The sequence below is a fragment of the Saimiri boliviensis genome, chromosome 4 (assembly GCF_048565385.1).
Source record: "Saimiri boliviensis isolate mSaiBol1 chromosome 4, mSaiBol1.pri, whole genome shotgun sequence".
NCBI lineage: Eukaryota > Metazoa > Chordata > Mammalia > Primates > Cebidae > Saimiri > Saimiri boliviensis.
In genome coordinates this window covers 131,091,694-131,110,028 of record NC_133452.1, presented here as the reverse complement: position 1 = coordinate 131,110,028, position 18,335 = coordinate 131,091,694, and the positions used below count along the sequence as shown (strand labels likewise).

General features: G+C 44.1%; 1 long non-coding RNA gene across 1 annotated transcript in view; it reads left to right on the top strand.

Moving 5' to 3' along the window:
• The first annotated feature begins 14,295 nt into the window (after positions 1-14,295).
• The window catches only part of LOC141584161 (uncharacterized), a 28,335-nt gene continuing 24,295 nt past the window's right edge, over positions 14,296-18,335 (top strand). Inside the window, exon 1 of the long non-coding RNA XR_012517100.1 lies at positions 14,296-14,376. This is a non-coding gene — a long non-coding RNA (uncharacterized LOC141584161). The remainder of the gene's footprint in view (positions 14,377-18,335) is intronic.

Below are 18,335 nucleotides of genomic sequence, written 5' to 3'. Positions count from 1 at the left end.
TTCTGGTTCTTAGCTCACTTGTTTCCTGTGTGTTGCCTTTCAGATTGGAGGAAGGCAGCTCACCTGGCTGGCGAGTGACTCTCCAGATGCCCCTTGGTCTCTTGTCCCACCTATGCCCAGGTGCCCCCTCTCCTTGTTTCTGTCTAGGTTCAGACACGTGGAGCCCCTTCCCTGGGGACAGAAATGGAAGCTGGTGGGAGGCAGACCCTACTCCATGGGCTTTCCCACATCTGGGAGCTGTTTCCCACCCAGTGCTTGGGACCTGGGTGTGATGGTGACCCCTGGAGTCTGTTATGCATCGTGGGTCTTAGTCCAACCCTCGGTTGTCTCCCATGTTGTTCATTTTTTAGCTTTCGTTTATTTTTTTAATTTTGAGACAGAGTCTTGCACTGCCACCCAGGCTGTAGTGCAGTGGTGCAGTCTTGGCACACTGCAATCTGTGCCTCTCCACTTTCTAGCAGAACATGTGAGATTTTCTGGGTCCTCAGCTTCTATGTGCAGATGATAGGAGCTTCCTCCTCTCTCCTGACACCTTTCTCTGCCAGTGCCTTGTTCCATGTTAGAGATGACACCTACCTATGTGGGTTGATTCGTTTTCTATCCGCTGCCATAACAAATTGCCACAGACTTGGTGGCTTAAACCACAAGGTTTACTGTCTTACAGCTGTCTAGGTGAGAAGTCCAATAAGATGTAGACAGGGCTGAGTTCCTTTCTAGAGCCTCTGGTCTTTTCCAGCTTCTAGAGACTATCTGCTTTCTTTGATTTGTGGGTTCATTCTTCAAAACCAGCAACATGGCATGTCTGTGGCCCTGCTTCTGTGAATACATCTATTTCTCTGACCACAGCCTAGAAAAGTCTCTGCTTTCCAGGGTTCATGTGATCAGGTTGAACCCACCTGCATAATCCAGGATAATCTCTCCATCTCAGGCTTCCTAATCTTTATCACACTGATAAAGTCCCCCTTGGCTTATATGTAACATATTGACACATCCTGGGGCTAGGACCCGGACATTTTTGGAGGCCTATCACAAGGAGATTTTCCTCTGGAAGCTTTCTATTCTTTGAGCAATTCTTGGAGGAGGCAGATGACTACAGCTAGTATTTTTTAATTCTCTCACATCTGTAGGAATGTTTTTGCTCCCACCAGTCTGTGAAAAGAGGGAGAAATGTCACTGGCATGTGACTTCTCACTGGATGTGTATGTTTCCTGCTTTGAACTTCTCTGTCTCCCATCATAGAAACCTCTCCATTGCTTTCTAATCACACAAGATTTCTCTTATTCTGTATCCTGTGTTCTCTTCATGCATGGTTTACAGTCATGCCCCAGGTTCCGCTCAGCCAGATGTAATTCTCTCTTTGCCCATGGCTTAGAGGCAGTCTACAAGTTCATCTCAGTCACTTTTTCATAAGTAATGGAAGATCTTAGAAATTTCAATCTCATGGCTCACACCGGTCATCCCAGCACTCTGGGAGCAGAAGGCATGTGGATCACTAGGTCAGGAGTTTGAGACCAGCCTGATCAACATGGTGGAACCCCGTCTTTACTAAAAATATAAAAATTAGCTGGGCGTGGTGGTGCGTGCCTGTAATCTCAGCTACTTAGGAGGCTGAGGCAGGAGAATGGCTTGAACCTGGGAGGCAGAAGTTGCAGTGAGCCAAGATCTTGCCACTGAACTCCAGTCTGGGCAACAGAGTGACATTCCATCTCAAAAAAAAAAAAAAAAAAAAAAAAAAAAAAAAAAAAAAAGTCAATCTTCTCAGTTCTTTCTAAAAAAGCCCAAACAACTTTTCTGGATGGTTGTATGGCTAGGGACTTGAAAAGCATAATTTTACAGTTAACTCCGGGCAGTGAATTTTCTGCTTAGGTTGATATCCAGCTTCTCAATAGCTAAGTGTTAAACTTTATGGCTTAGCCATCATGGGAAGGCTGCAGCGTGATAGATGTGCATGCGTGTGTGTGTGTGTGTGTGTGTGTGTGTGTGTATGCACACATGTGCATGAGAAAAAAAATATCAGTGGAATATTTTCAAACACATTTTCCCCTATAACTTCTGCATCACTTCTTCAAAAGATTAGGTGCTGACTGTAATGTGTACAGTCTCTGTGAATTCCTGATATGAAATATGCGGTTCTCTTGTAGACTGGCAGAAAGAACAGTTCCAGGCCCGTGAGTGATGTGGTGTTCTTTCTGGGTGCTCCTCCTGCTGCCCCCTTGGCTTCTGGCTCCTCCTTCAGCTCTCTGTGATGGTGCAGATGCTGGCTATCGATAATGATGGGGTGGGTGGTGGAGGTGGCAGTCATAAAGCTGGGGCTGGTCCCCAAGGAGCCTGTGACATATCCCCAAATCAGCCTTTTGGTTTCTTTCTCTGCTTGGAGAACATGGGATTGAGTCATAAAGTGCTTATCTCAGGGGACTTAGACCTCTCTCAGGCAGCTAAGTGGCTTGAAGGGGGTGTTTTGCACCCTTGTTATGGGGCAGGGGAGGGCCTTGCATGATTGGTACCTCTCTCTGCAGGGTCTGTCACTCTGGATCCAGGCTCTGCCCATCCCAACCTTGCCACCTCTCATGAAAAAAAGAGTGTGACCTGGAAGGACACCTGCAGGGGCTCAGATGGCAGCTACAGCATGTTGGGCCTTGAGGGTATCACACCAGGGCGATGTTACTGGGGGGTGGAGGTCAAGCATGGAGACAGCAGTGAGTGGACTCTGGGGATCTGTAGGGAAGATGTGAAAAGGACAGATCGGTACAAAGAGTCCCCAGATAAGGGGTTCTGGGTTGTAGGGTAATAGGACAATGGATGCTGTGCCTGCACTGAACCTTATACTTTGCTATATCTTAGGCGAATTCCCTACAAGGTGGGAGTTTTCCTGGACTACAGCGAAGGGGTGGCTCCCTCCATAACGTAATTGATGGGTCTCACATTTTCTCCTTACCTCTGACTTTCTTCTGTGGAGCACTCTTTCCATACTTCATGTTAAGGTCAGGAGATGTGTCCCTGACCATGTGTTCTGTGGTAAGTGGGCTCGAGGGGCTCCCTGTACCCCCTAACAATTCTTCTTTGGAGGAGCCAGTGAGCTCCCCAGGGGAGGGGTTCAGCTCAGGCTCAGGTGTTGATGGTGCTCCCCCAGGGGTCGAATCTCCATTACTCCCCTGGAGCCCTGAGGCTATGCCCCGACAGGGCCTTATCACTGCCCCGACTCGACTCGCTGTGGCTCTTCTAGGAGCTGCAGACTTCTTGTGGCAATAGCCTCTGAGAAAAGTCTTGGCCCTAGGAGCTTTGTCTTCCTGTTCTGGATGCAGACTCCCGGGCTGTATGGTTATGAGAACAGTCAGCTCATGCCTTGTGTTCAGAAAGCAGAAGACAAAAGTTGACTGTTGTTTGAATTGATCTGGGGTAGGCTGGAGTTAACTGTAAAACTCATTTTTGTTTTGGTATTAAAAAAATATTTCATGGGGCTGGGTGTGGTGGCTCACACCTGTAATCTCAGCACTTTGGGAGGCCAAGGTGGGTGGATCACTTGAGGCCAGGAGTTTGAAACCAGCCTGGCCAACATGGTGAAACCCTGTTCTCTACTAAAAATAAAAATAAGATTAGCCAGACATGGTGCTCCTCACCGCATGCCAGCCTTGATGACAGAGCGAGACATTGTCTCAAAAAATTTTTTTTCATGAGATTTTTATACTGTTTGGATATGAAAAGGGCCTGAGGGCTGAATTATTCTGCAGAACAAAGAGGAGTTTATCCAACTTGAGTTTGTTCAGGGGGATCCAGAGATTGAGAATAGTCTCCAGCTCTATTTTGTGGGGTTTGGATTATCTGACCAGAAAAGTTGGTCATCCAAAAATATCCAGGGAAATGGTGGCTTATGGACTTGTAAGATGAGAGGAATCGAAATCTAATATTGTACTTTTTTGCTTTTTCTTTGTTTTGGGGACAAGGTCTCTGTCACTTAGGTCAGAATGCAGGGCTCAAACAATCTTCCCACCTCAGCTTCCCAACTAGCTGGGAACACAGGCATGTGCCACCATGCCTGGCTATTTTTTTTTTTTAGTGGAGAGAAGGTCTCACTATGTTGCCCTGGCTGGTCTTGAACTCCTGGGCTCATGTGATCCTCCCATCTTGGCTTCTCAGAGTGCTGGGATGACAGGTGTGGGCCGCTGTGCCCAGCCTAATATTGTACTTTATACATTTCTTCTTCTGGGATGAATGAAACAAATCTTTTCAAGTGTCAGTAAGTTTCTGCTACCTGTGATAAAACTGTGCTGTGTTAACTCAGGAAATTAAGAGGAAGGCATAAATGAAGTAGAGGCTTTTCACGAACAAGGTGAATTGCAGAAAGCTTTGAACATGAGCATGGTTCCTGTTCATCAATGTATTAGCACTTCCAAGTCCAATGATAAGGGCCAATGGAAACCACAGCAAACAAAAAGAGGCAGGATTATCGAGGACCCAGACCCATCCGGAATGAAGGAGTGTTCACTCTAACAGGTAAGGAACTCTGACCGGCTGCGGTTCTGGCTGAACTGAAGGTGAGAAGGGACGGAATGGAACTGAAGGAAGGAAGTCATAAACATCAGTTCTAGCCTTGTGACCAGCTACAGAAACAAGGATGTAATAGCTTCCCGTATTTTCTCTTTGCTTCTCATGTATGTGCTTATTTGTATATATCAACACTTTTCTTTCCCTCTCTTCTTCTTACATATATGATTTTATATAGAAATTGCTGGAAGTTATGTTATAATATAGTCCTTTTGGTAAGAGTGTATATAGTCAAGGAAACTGTGACTGAATTTGAAGAGTAAATAATACAGCTCTATATTGAGCTATGTAATGATTAGGACTCTCTCTTCATTTTGGGGACAGTGTGAGAACTTCATCACTTATAAGGTGGGTTTGTCTTGATTGGTGAAAATAGATAATGATTTCATTGTTGTATAAAAGTTTAGGCTGGGTGCAGTGGCTTATGCCTGTAATGCCAGCATCTTGGGAGGCCAAGGCAGGCAGATCACCTGAGGTCAGGAGTTCCAGACCAGTCTGGTCAACATGGTGAAACCCCATTTCTACCAAAAATGCAAAAAATTAGCTGGGTGTGATGGTGGGTGCCTGTAATCTCAGCTACTTGGGAGGCTGAGGCAGGAGAATTCCTTGAACCCAGGAGGCAGAGGTTGCAGTGAGCTGAGATCATGCCACTGCACTCTGGTCTGGGTGACAGCAAGAATCCATCTCAAAAAAACAAAAAGTTTAAATATGTGTAATATGAAAACTGTGCAGCCAAAGGTGTGAATGGTGCTCAATATGATTTTATTGCATCTTTGTTCTAAATCCACTCCATCTTTGTCCTGCCTTGTGGTTCATTTCTTCTTTGTTTTTTTGGGTTTTTTTTTTTTTTTTTTTTGAGACGGAGTTTCGCTCTTGTTACCCAGGCTGGAGTGCAATGGCGCGATCTCAGCTCACCGCAACCTCCGCCTCCTGGGCTCAGGCAATTCTCCTGCCTCAGCCTCCTGAGTAGCTGGGATTACAGGCACGCACCACCATGCCCAGCTAATTTTTTGTATTTTTAGTAGAGACGGGGTTTCACCATGTTGACCAGGATGGTCTCGATCTCTTGACCTCGTGATCCACCCGCCTCAGCCTCCCAAAGTGCTGGGATTACAGGCTTGAGCCACCGCGCCCGGCGATTCATTTCTTCTTTGCCATCTGGCACAATGTTAGATTTTGACAGGAAATTGCACTGGAAGGAACACTGCAAGACATAGCCGAGAAAGCAGCTTCATTCTAATTTTTTTTTTTTTTTTTGAGATAAAGTCTCATTCTGTCACTCAATCTGGAGTGCAGTGGTACAATCTTGGATCACTGCAATCTCTGCCTCCCAGGTTCAAATGATTCTCCTACCTCAGCCTCCTGAGTAGTTGCGATTACAGGTGCATGCCACCACTCACAGCTAATTTTGTATTTTTAGTAGAAATAGGGTTTCACCATGTTGGCCAGGCTGGTCTCGAACTTCTGACCTCAGGTAACCTGCCCACCTCGGCCTCCCAAAGTGCTAGGATTACAGGCTTGAGCCACTGTGCCTGGCCTGCCTGGCTTTCTTAATATGCCCTACCACCATGAAATTTATATTCTGGAGGAGACTGAGACAGAGGCCAATGGGGGCAAGTTAGAGTCTCGCCAGGTTGATACTTGGGCACTGAGCAGAGTGACTAGTGTCGGTGTTTTGACATGTGTATATAACTCTGGCTGGAATGGGAAATGTTAATTTAGCTCCCCTACACAGCCGGTTAGGCTGCCTCTTGCAAACTGGGAGGTTTTTGCCTGTGGTTCCATGAAAAGAAAAGGAATGATTTTTTTTTTTTTTTTGTAACGTGGCTTGGCCCCCACAGCTATGGTGAAGCAAGCAGGGTCATCAAAAGCCACTCTTCTCTTCTGGAAGCAGCAGAGAAAGGGAAGCCAGAAACCTGACAAGGTGGTAAAAACCTAATTTCTTTTTTTTTTTTTCTTTTTTTTTTTTTTGAGACGGAGTTTTGCTCTTGTTACCCAGGCTGGAGTGCAATGGCGCGATCTCGGCTCACCGCAACCTCCGCCTCCTGGGTTCAAGCAATTCTCCTGCCTCAGCCTCCTGAGTAGCTGAGATTACAGGCACCCGCCACCATGCCCAGCTAATTTTTTTTTTGTATTTTTAGTAGAGACGGGGTTTCACCATGTTGAACAGAATGGTCTCGATCTCTTGACCTCATGATCCACCCGCCTCGGCCTCCCAAGTGCTGGGATTACAGGTGTGAGCCACCGCACCTGGCAGAAACCTAATTTCTTACCAGCTAGCCTCTGGTCTTTCTCTCTCTGTGCAAATGAGTTGAGTGAACAATAAAAATCACTGTTTGTCTCTTCTGCAAAGTTTTGATTAATAGGGAAGAAGACTTGGGTGACTAGTCTTAGGCTGTAGTGAATCTTCTGTACTTTTGGTACTTTGAACTATAAATATTCATTTTGTTGAGCCCCTTCTCAGAAATCACCTTTTTTTGGCCACCTTCCTTTGTCTTTGCCTTTTTGTGTCCTTCTGTCCTGGAGAAGGGGACTATAGGCTAGAATACAGGCCTAGGATCCCTATAAGCCTGCTTTTCAAGCCAGCCCTGCAGACTGGTCAGTTACAAACTTTGCTGCAGGTCGCTGAAACAAAAACTGGATGAGATTGCCCTCTTGTCTTGTTTTATGTGGCTGAGAGCTTGACTTTGCAACCACGTGGGGGTACTCTCTCTCCTGATCTCTGCCAACTGGAGGGTGGGAATTTTTGGGTTCAAGTCAGGCGGCTGGTCTGAAAGGACTGGGAGTCTGAGACACATTAGCACACTCTTCATCCCGAATGTGTCAAGCCCTTAGGTGAGTTTTTTCTTAAAAGGTCCCAGGGTCCCATCTCTGCTGGTTGGATTTATTGGAACAACAACAGCAACAATAACAACAAAAAACCAGTCCTATTTCTATAGGACTTCTGTTGTATTTTGCTATCTTAAACCCATTTCTGAGAGGGAATACTTGGGGATGCCTCCTTTATATACTTTCTAGGAATACCTCTTTCTTATATGGCAAAAACCTGGAAAATTACCATCTAGGATTTTAAAAAGGCTTTTAATTTGAGTCTCTATGGGACTTAAGCACACACACCATTGAAAGAAAAAGGATTTTAGAGAACCATTGAAAGAAAAAAGATTTTAGAGATCTCTTATCCAAAACAGTTGAAGAAAGGTTACATAAGAGTGTCATGGCAGCTCAAGTTTGAAAGTCACTTGGCGAGAGCACTTCCACTGAGATATGAGAGGAGGATGTGAGGATAGATCTCTGGGGCAATTGATAAAGTTGTGAGTTATGAATTTTCTCTCTCTGTGTAAGAAATATTCAAAATAATAATGTCTTTTCAAGAGGTGGGGGGATGGCCATAATTTCAGCAGGCTATAAGAGAGTGTCTTCTAGAACTAGGGAAATAAGGCCAAACAGCGTCAAAGAAAAATAAGCACCATGTTTATTGGGTTTGGTACCTGAGTTGTAATACAAAATTGTTAGACTTTATCCCAGATATAGTGAATTAGAATCTGTGAGTGTGGGGCTTTTGCAATGTCCCAGGTGATTTTAATGCAAAGTTTGAGACTCACTTGGCTAGGGCACAGGTGAAGGGAGAAAATGCGTATGGAAGGAGGAACGCCACTTCCACTGAGATATGAGAGGAGGATGTAAGGATGGAAGGCATGATCCTCTGCTAAGAATGAAGACTAGAAAGTGGCTGAAGAATATGCCTGAAGTTCTGCAAAAGCTGCCTTGGTCAATAGAAGAAGGACATGCTTAAGTGAGCATGTTGGAGGCTCAGAGGAACATGGAGATGAAGAATTGGGAGTCCAACACACAGGCTTTTTAACCTTCTGACGACTGAGAGGGCAGAGTTAATCTGATCCAGTAAGGGGATGTTTGCATTGTGGGTGCAACTGAATTGACTGATCATGGTTTAGGCCAGAAAGTTTCAGGTAATGCAGTCAGTAAGGGAAGGAAGCTGACTGACTGGACACAAAAGGGTGAAGTGCCTGAAGGCACCAGTGAGGTCAAAGAAAGGAAGTGGGAACTCTAGAGCACTAGAGCTGCAGAGATGTTGAGTTTTGGTTGGAGAGCGAGATGCTGATTTGTAAGGTTTCAGAAGGGACCTCTAAGTCTGATTAAAATGCAAAGAAAGTATCCAATAACAAAAGTAGAGTTCAAAACACGGAAGAACTGGAAGAACAGAGACAGTTCAGAAGAAACTTTAAAAAAGAGCTATAATCAATGTCTTCAAAGAAATAAAAGCAGGTTTCACATCTATGAAAGAACAAGATACTTAAACAAGGATTAAAAAATAAGAGCTCCTGGAAACTTAAAATATGAGAGCGCAGAATAAGGATTTAATAAAGGTTTGGGGAGGAAAAGGAAAAGAAATATCCCAGCAAGTATAACAAAAAGATGAAAACATAGGCAATAGGAAAATAAAAAATGTGAAAATAGAGGATTGAATTTATATCAGCTGCTTCATTAAACTTTCCTATTATTTATAGTGATTTGATTTTAGATTCATTTGTCTTTAGATTCTGTGGTGTAATCATATCCTCTGTAAATGTTGACAGTTTTGTCTTCCTTTTTAATCTTTTGGTTTCTTTTTCTTATCTCATTATGCTGGTAATGACCAAAATACAATGTGGAATAAAAGTGATGATGGTAGTCTCCTCATCTTCTTCAAAATTTTAATGAGAATGCATCCCAAGTTTCTCTTTTTGGAAGATATGTTTTAGAAAAAAAAATACCCTTTATCAGGTTAAAGAAGTTCCCTTCTATTCCTAGTTTGTTGGTTTATTTATTTATTTTTTTGAGACAGAGTTTCATTCTTTTTGCCCAGGCTGGAGTGCAATGGCATGGTCTCAGCTCACTGCAACCTCCGCTTCCAGGGTTCAAGTGATTCTCCTGCCTCAGCCTCCTGAGTAGTAGCTGGGATGACAGGCAGGCATCACCACTGTTGTGTTTTTAGTAGAGACAAGGTTTCACCATGTTGGCTGGGCTGGTGTCAAACTCCTGACCTCAGGTGATCTGCCCATCTCGGCCTCCTGAAGTGCTGGGATTGCAGGTGTGAGTCACTGTGTCCGACTTTATTCCTGGTTTATTAATAGTTTTACTCTTTAAGCCAGGGATGGGCAAACTACTACTCAATGGGCCAAATCCAGTCTGCCACTTGTTTGTGTATGGCCATGATTTTTACATATCATGTAAAATGTCACATATTTTGTGATGTGAAAATTACATGAAATTTGAATTTAAGTGTCCATAAATAAAGCTTTATTGGAACATAGCCATGTTCTTCATTCATTTATGTATTGTCTATGGCTGCTTTTGTGCTATAAGGCAGGGTTGAGTAGTTATGATAGAGCCAACAGGTACCTACAAAGCCAAAGTAAATATCTGGCCCTTATATTTTATATTATATTATATTATATTATATTATATTATATTATATTATATTATAGCGACAGTGTTTCACTCTTGTTGTTCAGGCTGGAGTGCAATAGCGCGATTACACCAGCTAATTTTGTATTTTAGTAGAGATGGGGTTTCACTATATTGGCCAGGCTGGTCTCAAACTCCTGACCTCAGGTGATCCACCCGCCTTGGCCTCCCAAAGTGCTGGGATCACAGGTGTGAGCCATCGTGCTTGGCCAATATTTGTCCCTTTATAGAAAAAGTTTACTGATTGTTGTTTAAAGTCAAGAATGGTACTGGGGGAAAGTTAGGTTCATGGATGTGCAGACCAAGAATAAGGGAACGACCTCAGCCCTAACTCCTTCGTAGACAGATTTTCAATCAGTCCACCTTTTCCAGCTTTACCCTCTTATCCGAGACTTTCTTAGTTTTTAGCGTTCCATTTCTAGACATTTAGGGCTCTGTCTAAACAGCGGTTTTCCTTCGCGGTAGCATTTCTTTGGGTGCACAATAGGTTCCACCTTCGTCAGTTCTGCCTTCCACCAATTTTCCAGACAAGCATTACAGTCCATTGCTGTTTCCTATTCCCCTTGCCTGCCTGATCATTTCTTTCCGGAGTGACTTCAGCATGCGGGCAGGGAGTTATACCTTCTATTCCTCAGGTATAATCGCTCTCCTCTTCCTACCACAAAACCGAGCACAGCGAAAGGGAGGAGGCGGAGGGCAGGGAGAGGGAGGAGGGGGTGACGGGGTGGGGAAGCGAGGAGGAAGCGGGGGAAGAGCTCCCGGGGAGACGGAAGGTGGGGGGGAAGAGGGCGACGGGGTGGGCTGGGTCAGGGGGTGACCAGGCAGGGCGGGGTGAGAGGAGGCCGGGTGTTTGTGCCTGAGAAGTGGGGGTGTGCGGAGGGGCGGGAAGGTAGACGGTGCCTGCGGGAAGAGGGGGTGGGGGGCGTGGGGAGAAGATTTCGGGTGAGAGGTGCTGGCGTGCTGGGGAAGGGGGCCTAGGAGAGGTCGAAAAAGGGGGAGAGAAGTGCGAGGGAGAGAAGGAACCTGGGGGAGATCTGAGGGGAGAAGGCGCTTGGCGGGGAGCCCGGAGGGAGTAAGGCTTGTGAGGTGGACGTGTGAGCGGAGGAGGGGCTCCCGGGGGGCCGTGCGGGGAAGGTGCGTGCAGGGGAGCGGCGGCGGGGAAGGGGGGCGGCCGTTGCTGGGGAGCCGGGACTGGGCCTGAAGCCGCGCCCGCCTGGGATTCCGGCGCGGGTCCCGCCCTCGGTGTCGCCGCCTGGCGTTCGGAGGCCGCCTCCAGCCCCGCTCACCGCCGCACGGCTTCGAAGGGGAAGCGCCTCCAGGGCGGAGCGCCAGGGAAGAAAGCCGTTTCCTCCGCCTGCCTCTTCAATAACGTGGCATCCCGCAGTTTGGCTGAAACCTGAGCGAAATGCAATGCTTTTCTGACTTTTACTTTCTCCCAGAACAACAGGAGTGATATGATCCGTTTTGGGGCCCTTCCTGCCTGTTCTTTCCTTTTTTCTTTCCCCATTGTTTGTTTTTTTTTTTTTTTTCTTTTTGAATTGATTTAAGACTCAGGAAATTGCAAAAATAGTGTAGTTTTAAAACAGTGTATCATTCACCCATTTTCCCCCAGTGGTGACATCTTACCTAATCATATACATTTGCAAAACCGGCACATTGACTGAATAGCAACGCTATTCAGTGAACTACAGGCCTCCTTCACATCTCACCAGTTTTTACACGCTTTTTTGGGGGTCTACAGAGATACCGGAGGGCGGGACGAGGTCCCCAAGTGCCGTCAGCACCTTAGCTCCGCCAGCCAGTGTCCAGGCTCTTGCACCGTCAGGAGAGGGATTCGAGGGAATTCAAGGAGGAGTAAGGAGTCAGTGAAAGTAACGGAGATTTACTGCAAAGTGCAAAGTGCACACTCCAGGAAGAAAAGGCAGTGCGGACGTACTCAAGGGAGTCAGGCACAAGGTGGCTTGGGGTTGCTACGTTTATGGGTTTCCTTAACCAGGAGATAGAATATTCACGAAGATTCCTGGAAAAAGGTGGAGATTCCTTAGAACTGTGGTGCCACCCATTTTTACACCAAATATGGGTGTTCTGGGAACTGTCAGGGCACTGGTGGGTGTGGGATTTGTATGCTAATGAGCATATAATGAGGTCCTGGGTGAAACCTAGGTCAGATCCAGCACCATATTGGGCCCAGCGGCTCTTAGTCAGCTTGGTCCACACCCAGCTTTTTCAGGGTCTTACCAGCCCATAGCTTCTGCAGCTATTTCAACAGTTGCCTTTTGCTAGTCATGTGAAACTGCTGCCTGGAATTTTCTCTCCTCCTGCAACCACCCTGTATTATTCCTGTCTCATAGTACTACGAAACTTTCTCACCTGTCTAAGTTTAGAAAAGCACCATGACAGTTAAGATACAAAATAGTTTTGACACCACTAAGAATCCCTTGTGCTCTATCTTTTTAGTCAGACCTTCCCCCAACCTTTATGTATGTATATATGTATTTGTTTTGTAAAGATGGGGTCTATGTTGCCAAAGGCTGGTCTTGAACTCCCAGTATTCCTGTGGTTGGAATTCCAGAAAAAGAGGACATAGGATGCTGAAAATTTTTTCCTTTTTTCTTTCTTTTGAGACAGGGTCTCGGTCTGCTGCCTAGGCAGGAGTGCAGTAATGCGATCCTTCTGGGTGATCTGCTCCTGGGCAAGCCTATTGCTGAGGCCTTCCAAAGTGTTGGGATTATAGCCCTCAGTCACCACACCCAGCCTCCCCCAACTTTATCTCTTGACTACTACTGATCCGTTCTCCATCACTGTAATTATGTAATTTCAAGAGTTGCTATAAATAGAATCCTACAGCATGAAACCTTTTGAGATTGACTTTTCAAACTCAGCATAATATCTGTGGGGTCCATCCAGGTTTACTGTAGTTTGTTCCTTTTTGTGGCTAAGTATTCCATTGTCTGGTTGTGCCACAATGTGTTACCCATTCACCGAGGGGCATTTGTATTGTTTCCAGTTGTAGCTTACTACTAATAAAGCTGCTATGAGTACTCTTGTATGGGTTTTTGGGTGGAATATTTTATTTCTAATATTCAAGAATATGGTGGTAGCTAGATTGTATATGGCAAGTGTATTTTTTACTTTATAAGAAGCTGTTTTCCAGGGTTTAGAAAACCTTTAACATTCTACCAGCAATGTATAAGAGATTCAGTTTCTCCAATTTTTGCCAACACGTGGTAGTGTAAGTGCTTTTTATTTTAGCCCTTCTCGTAGCTCTGTAGTGCTGCCTCATTATGTTTAGATTTGCCTGTTTCTGATGTCTAGCGATGTTGAATATCTTCTCATGTGCTTATTTGTATCTATATCTCTCCTTTGATGAAGTTTCTGTTCAAATATTTTGCCTTTAAAAATTTTTTTTTAGATGGGGTCTTGCTATGTCTATCAGGCTGGGCTTCAACTCTTGGGCTCAAGTACTCCTTGCTCCTTGGAATCCTGGCTAGCTGGGACCATAGGTTTATGCCACTATGCCTGGCATTTTTTTTTGGGGTCCAGTGAAAGCCAATTTATTCCAATATTATCTATAGAAACGTCTACTCTTTCTCCATTTAATTGCTCTTGCATCTTTGTCAAAAAATCAGTTGGGAATATTTGTGTGGGTCTTTTTCCATATTACAATGTTCCATGGATCTATGGATCTGTTGGTTTTTTTTTTTAGTACTATACAGTTTTTGTCCTTGGCCTCCCAAAGTGCTGGGATTACAGGTGGGAGTTACCGCTCCCAGGTGGGGGGAAATAGCATTTATTTTTATTTTTTTTTTTGAGACAGAGTTTTGCTCTTGTTACCCAGGCTGAAGTGCAGTGGCACCATCTCAGCTCACCGCAACCTCCACCTCCTGGGTTCAGGCTATTCTCTTGCCTCAGCCTCCTGAGTAGCTGGGATTACAGGCACGTGCCACCATGCCCAGCTAATTTTTTGTATTTTTAGTAGAGACGGGATTTCACCATGTTGACCAAGATGGTCTCGATCTCTTGACCTCGTGATCCACCTGCCTCGGGCTCCCAAAGTGCTGGGATTACAGGCGTGAGCCACCGTGCCCGGCCGGAAATTGCATTTTTAATGCACTAACTCAGGGAATCTTTAATTGGGATAGGAGCCACATTAACTGATTTTACATAAATTGTCTGCTTCCTAATATTTTGTATTTCTCATTTAGCTTCATTATCTCTAAACTCACCTTTCTGCTTTTCTTTCCTATGTTCTGCTCCTAAATGTAAAATGATTAATAGTATGACTTCCATTCATTCTTGTGAAGAGGACCGTTGCCATTTGTATTAGCTCATTTGCAAAACAAAATTTACCGCTATTGGTTTCTTAAGGTAAGTTTCACATTCCTTTTATATTACAACTATCTTAGGAGTACATATTTATGCATTTTCTTAAAACTTTCATCATTTTGTTAAACATGATGTCATTTTGATAGCTGTCATTTTCCCTTCCTTTTTTTTGGGGTCCTTTAAGATTTCCACATTTGTATCTTTACAGGAGGGTTAAATATTGTTTTAAATTGGTCTGTTTTTCAGTGGCCTTTAGAAAATGGTTCACAAAATTTTTATAGTTGGAGTATTCTATTGTATGATTTACTTGCCTTTGAAGACCTAGTGGGAGTGCAAATGTTTTGACCCCAAGTTAGAAGTTATGGAGAAGAGGTTTCCCTTCCTTCCTTCCTTCCTTCCTCTTTCTCTCTTTCTTTTTTTTCCTTCTTTCTCTCTCTCTCTCTCTTTCTCTCTTTCTTTCCCTCCCTCCCTCCCTCCCTTACTTCCTTTTTTTTGGTACTTTAAATTCTAGGGTACATGTATGGAACATGCAGGTTTGTTACATAGGTATACATGTGCCATGGTGGTTGGCTGCATCAATCACCCCATCATCTACATTAGTTATTTCTTCTAATGCTAGCCCTCTCCTAACCCCCTACCCCTCAACAGTCCCTGGTGTGTGATGTTCCCTGGATACAGGGAGGTTTTTATAAATCTTTTTCTTCTGAATTCTTGCTTCAGTGAGACATACACACAGATACGGAGTTAGCTGAGCTGGGTTGCTGAAGCATAGCTACTGTTTTTTTTAGTAATTGCCTTGACAGGGTCTCTGCTTCTTACCAGAAATCTGAGAGAAGTTGCATTAGTCATACCCTTATAAAACCTAGTAGTGGCCAGGCACGGTGGCTCCTGCCTGTAATCCCTGCACTTCGGGAGGTCAAGGCAGCGGATCACCTGAGCTCAGGAGTTTGAGACCAGCCTGGCCAAAGGTGAAACCTCGCCTCTACTAAAAAATAAAAAGACTAGCTGGGCATGGTGGTGCATGCCTGTAATCCCAGCTACTCAAGAGGCTGAGGCATGAGAATTGCTTGAATCCAGGAGGAGGAGGTTGTAGTGAGCCAAGATCATGCCACTGCACTCCAGCCTGGGTGAAGAGTGAGAAAAAACAAAACAAAACAAAACAAAACACCTACTGGTTAGCTATCAGATGGACCAGAGAGAGCCATCGAAAAAAAAAAATGACATGAGAATGACAAAAATCTAACACTTTTAATTATGTGAAAATCCTTCTGGTCAAAAATTTTTCCTGGTAACAGCATAATGTGTGCAAGAGGTATGTCAACTAAGGCTGATAAAATCTCTGAATGTGTATTTTCCACAGATGACAGAAGCAATTTACAAATATAAAAATCCTTGTTCAATATCTGTCCTCCATCCTCTTTTCTCTCTCTCTCTCTGTCTTTCTGGCAACTCAGTTTTGCTAAATCTATGCAGTTGATCAAAGACCTGAGGATTCTGTGACTTCTAAAATGAACATATCCATACTTGTGGCAGGGCTGTGAGATCACAGTAGACAGCCATCCAGTGGATTAGATTGTGCTAGAAATTGTGGAGCTACCCTTTTAAGGTTGTGGTTAGGTAGCTTGAAACATTAATGAAACATTTTATACTTTGGGCAGAGACTAATGCCTGGTTTCTCTCCTTTTTTCATCAAACGGTCTCCAAAGAATTGCAGATCAGTATGAAACTGGAAGACATCTAGTTAGTTCAAATAATTTGATAATTAGAATTACAGACTCTCAGGAAGCCTGTTTGGAAGGGACCATAAAGATAATTTATTCTAATTACTCAGCGGTTTCCTGAGACTCTCCTCTGTAGCATTCTCACTGAATGAACCTTAAACTCTTGCTTAAACTCTTTGGGCCTCCACTTCTCCTTATTTATAAGATAAAATTTGTTACTTTGTGCCTTCTATTGATCTATTTTTGGGGCTATACAAAACATTCTAATCCATTATGAACTTTAACCTATTTGAAAGTAAGTCTCATTGTTTCCTCATATTTGTTTTCCCAGGGAATTCTGCAACTTCCTGTTCACTTGAGTCTTCTCTCCTGAAGGCATTTCATTATCCACATCCCATGATAGAATTCAATGTAATATTCAGGGTCCGGACGAACCAGCACAGAATAGAACAGTATAAAAATGAAATTTCTAAAAATGATTATTTTAAAATAGACTAAAATAAATTAACTCTCTTGGATGTTTGAAAGACACATCCCACAACTACTTACTTGTATTTCTATATTCTTTCTGCTTACCTTCCTTCTCCTCACTTTTCTTTGGAAAGTGCTCTTTGCAAGTTCATTAGTCATCTCCAAATAGCAGCTACAGTGTTCTTTCAGTCCTTACTTTCCTTGAAGTCTCACCTATCCTTTAATCACTCATTTTGCCTCAAAACTCTAATCTTCCTTGATTATTGGAACATTCCATTATGCAGATTTTCCTTATATCTTCCTATCCCTTAATTTCTTCAATGTATTACATATAACAAACTCAGTCCTTGGACTTCTGCTTTTGCTAAGTCCTGTATTTTCTCCTTTGAAGAACTCACTCTAATGCAGGCGTCCCCAAACTACGGCCTATGGGCTGCATGCGGCCCCCTGAGGCCATTTATCCGGCCCCCCGCCGCACTTCAGGAAGGGGCACCTCTTTCATTGGTGGTCAGTGAGAGGAGCACAGTATGTGGCGGCCCTCCAGCGGTCTGAGGGACACTGAACTGGCCCCCTGTGTAAAAAGTTTGGGGACGCCTGCTCTAATGGCTTCAATTGTAACCTCTATTTTTCTAACTCCAGATCTCTCTTGAATGATAAATATTATTGCTTTTTCCCTTAAAACAACAATTTATTATTCCCTCCCTGTCCAAAAACTATCTCCGTTTTGTTTGTTACCTAGTGTCAAAAGTTTTGAAACCATTGTGTTTTTCTCTTTTCCTTACTCTTCTGCAGTCATGAAGTAGTGATTCTTCTTTGAATTTTCTTCTATTTATTCTTTTTCCATTTACTTACTCCAAGGACTTCTTAATTAAATTTACTACCTATGATGTTTCTTGTTTTCAATCTTATTTTTCACAATCACAAGAGTAACTATTTTTAAAATGTTACTGTAAGGCGGGTTGCTTCGCAGGGAGTTACACGGACATACTCATCCCTGCTCGCTCCTGATAACTGCGTCATCATTCTGGGCACATTACTCCGCATCTGGCTTCTCCACGTGAATTCCCCACATCCACCCCTGCTACTGCACCCAGATCTACATTCAGCACCAAACTAAGCGCTCAACCCCAGCCCGCCTTTGAAACACCCTGCCAAAGAAATTTTAGAGAAGCCCCAACAAACCCTGCCCAATAGCTCCTGGCCCACTTACCTTTGAGTCCCGCCCACCTACCAATGACAGCTCACTCCATGCACATCCTGTTTCCCAAGAGCCAATAAAGCTGCCTTCGCTTTGTTTCCCCAACAGCCAATCAAGGCCCACTTACCCAGAGTCCCGCCCACCTACCAATGACAGCTCACTCCATGCACATCCTGTTTCCCAAGAGCCAATAAAGCTGCCTTCGCTTTGTTTCCCCAACAGCCAATCAAGGCCCACTTACCCAGAGTCCTGCCCACCTACCAATGACAGCTCACTCCATGCACATCCTGTTTCCCAAGAGCCAATAAAGCTGCCTTCACTTTGTGTCTCAAAAGCCAATAAATTAACTCCCCTTCCCACAAAACCCCACAACTGGTGGCGACTTCTCTGGCCGCTTTCCTGGACCATAGAACCTCGACAGGGAGCTGAATAAATTGGCTTTTACTTTTCTTATTCCGGCCTCATTTCCTCATTTAACTCAGCAGTAGACCTTACAGTTACCACCTTATTCATCTCACTCTGCCTCTCAACATTGTAGAATGCTTCCAGTTGCCTGAAAAGTAAAATATAAATTCCTGGCTTGTTCTTCAAATCCCTTTATAATCTTATTT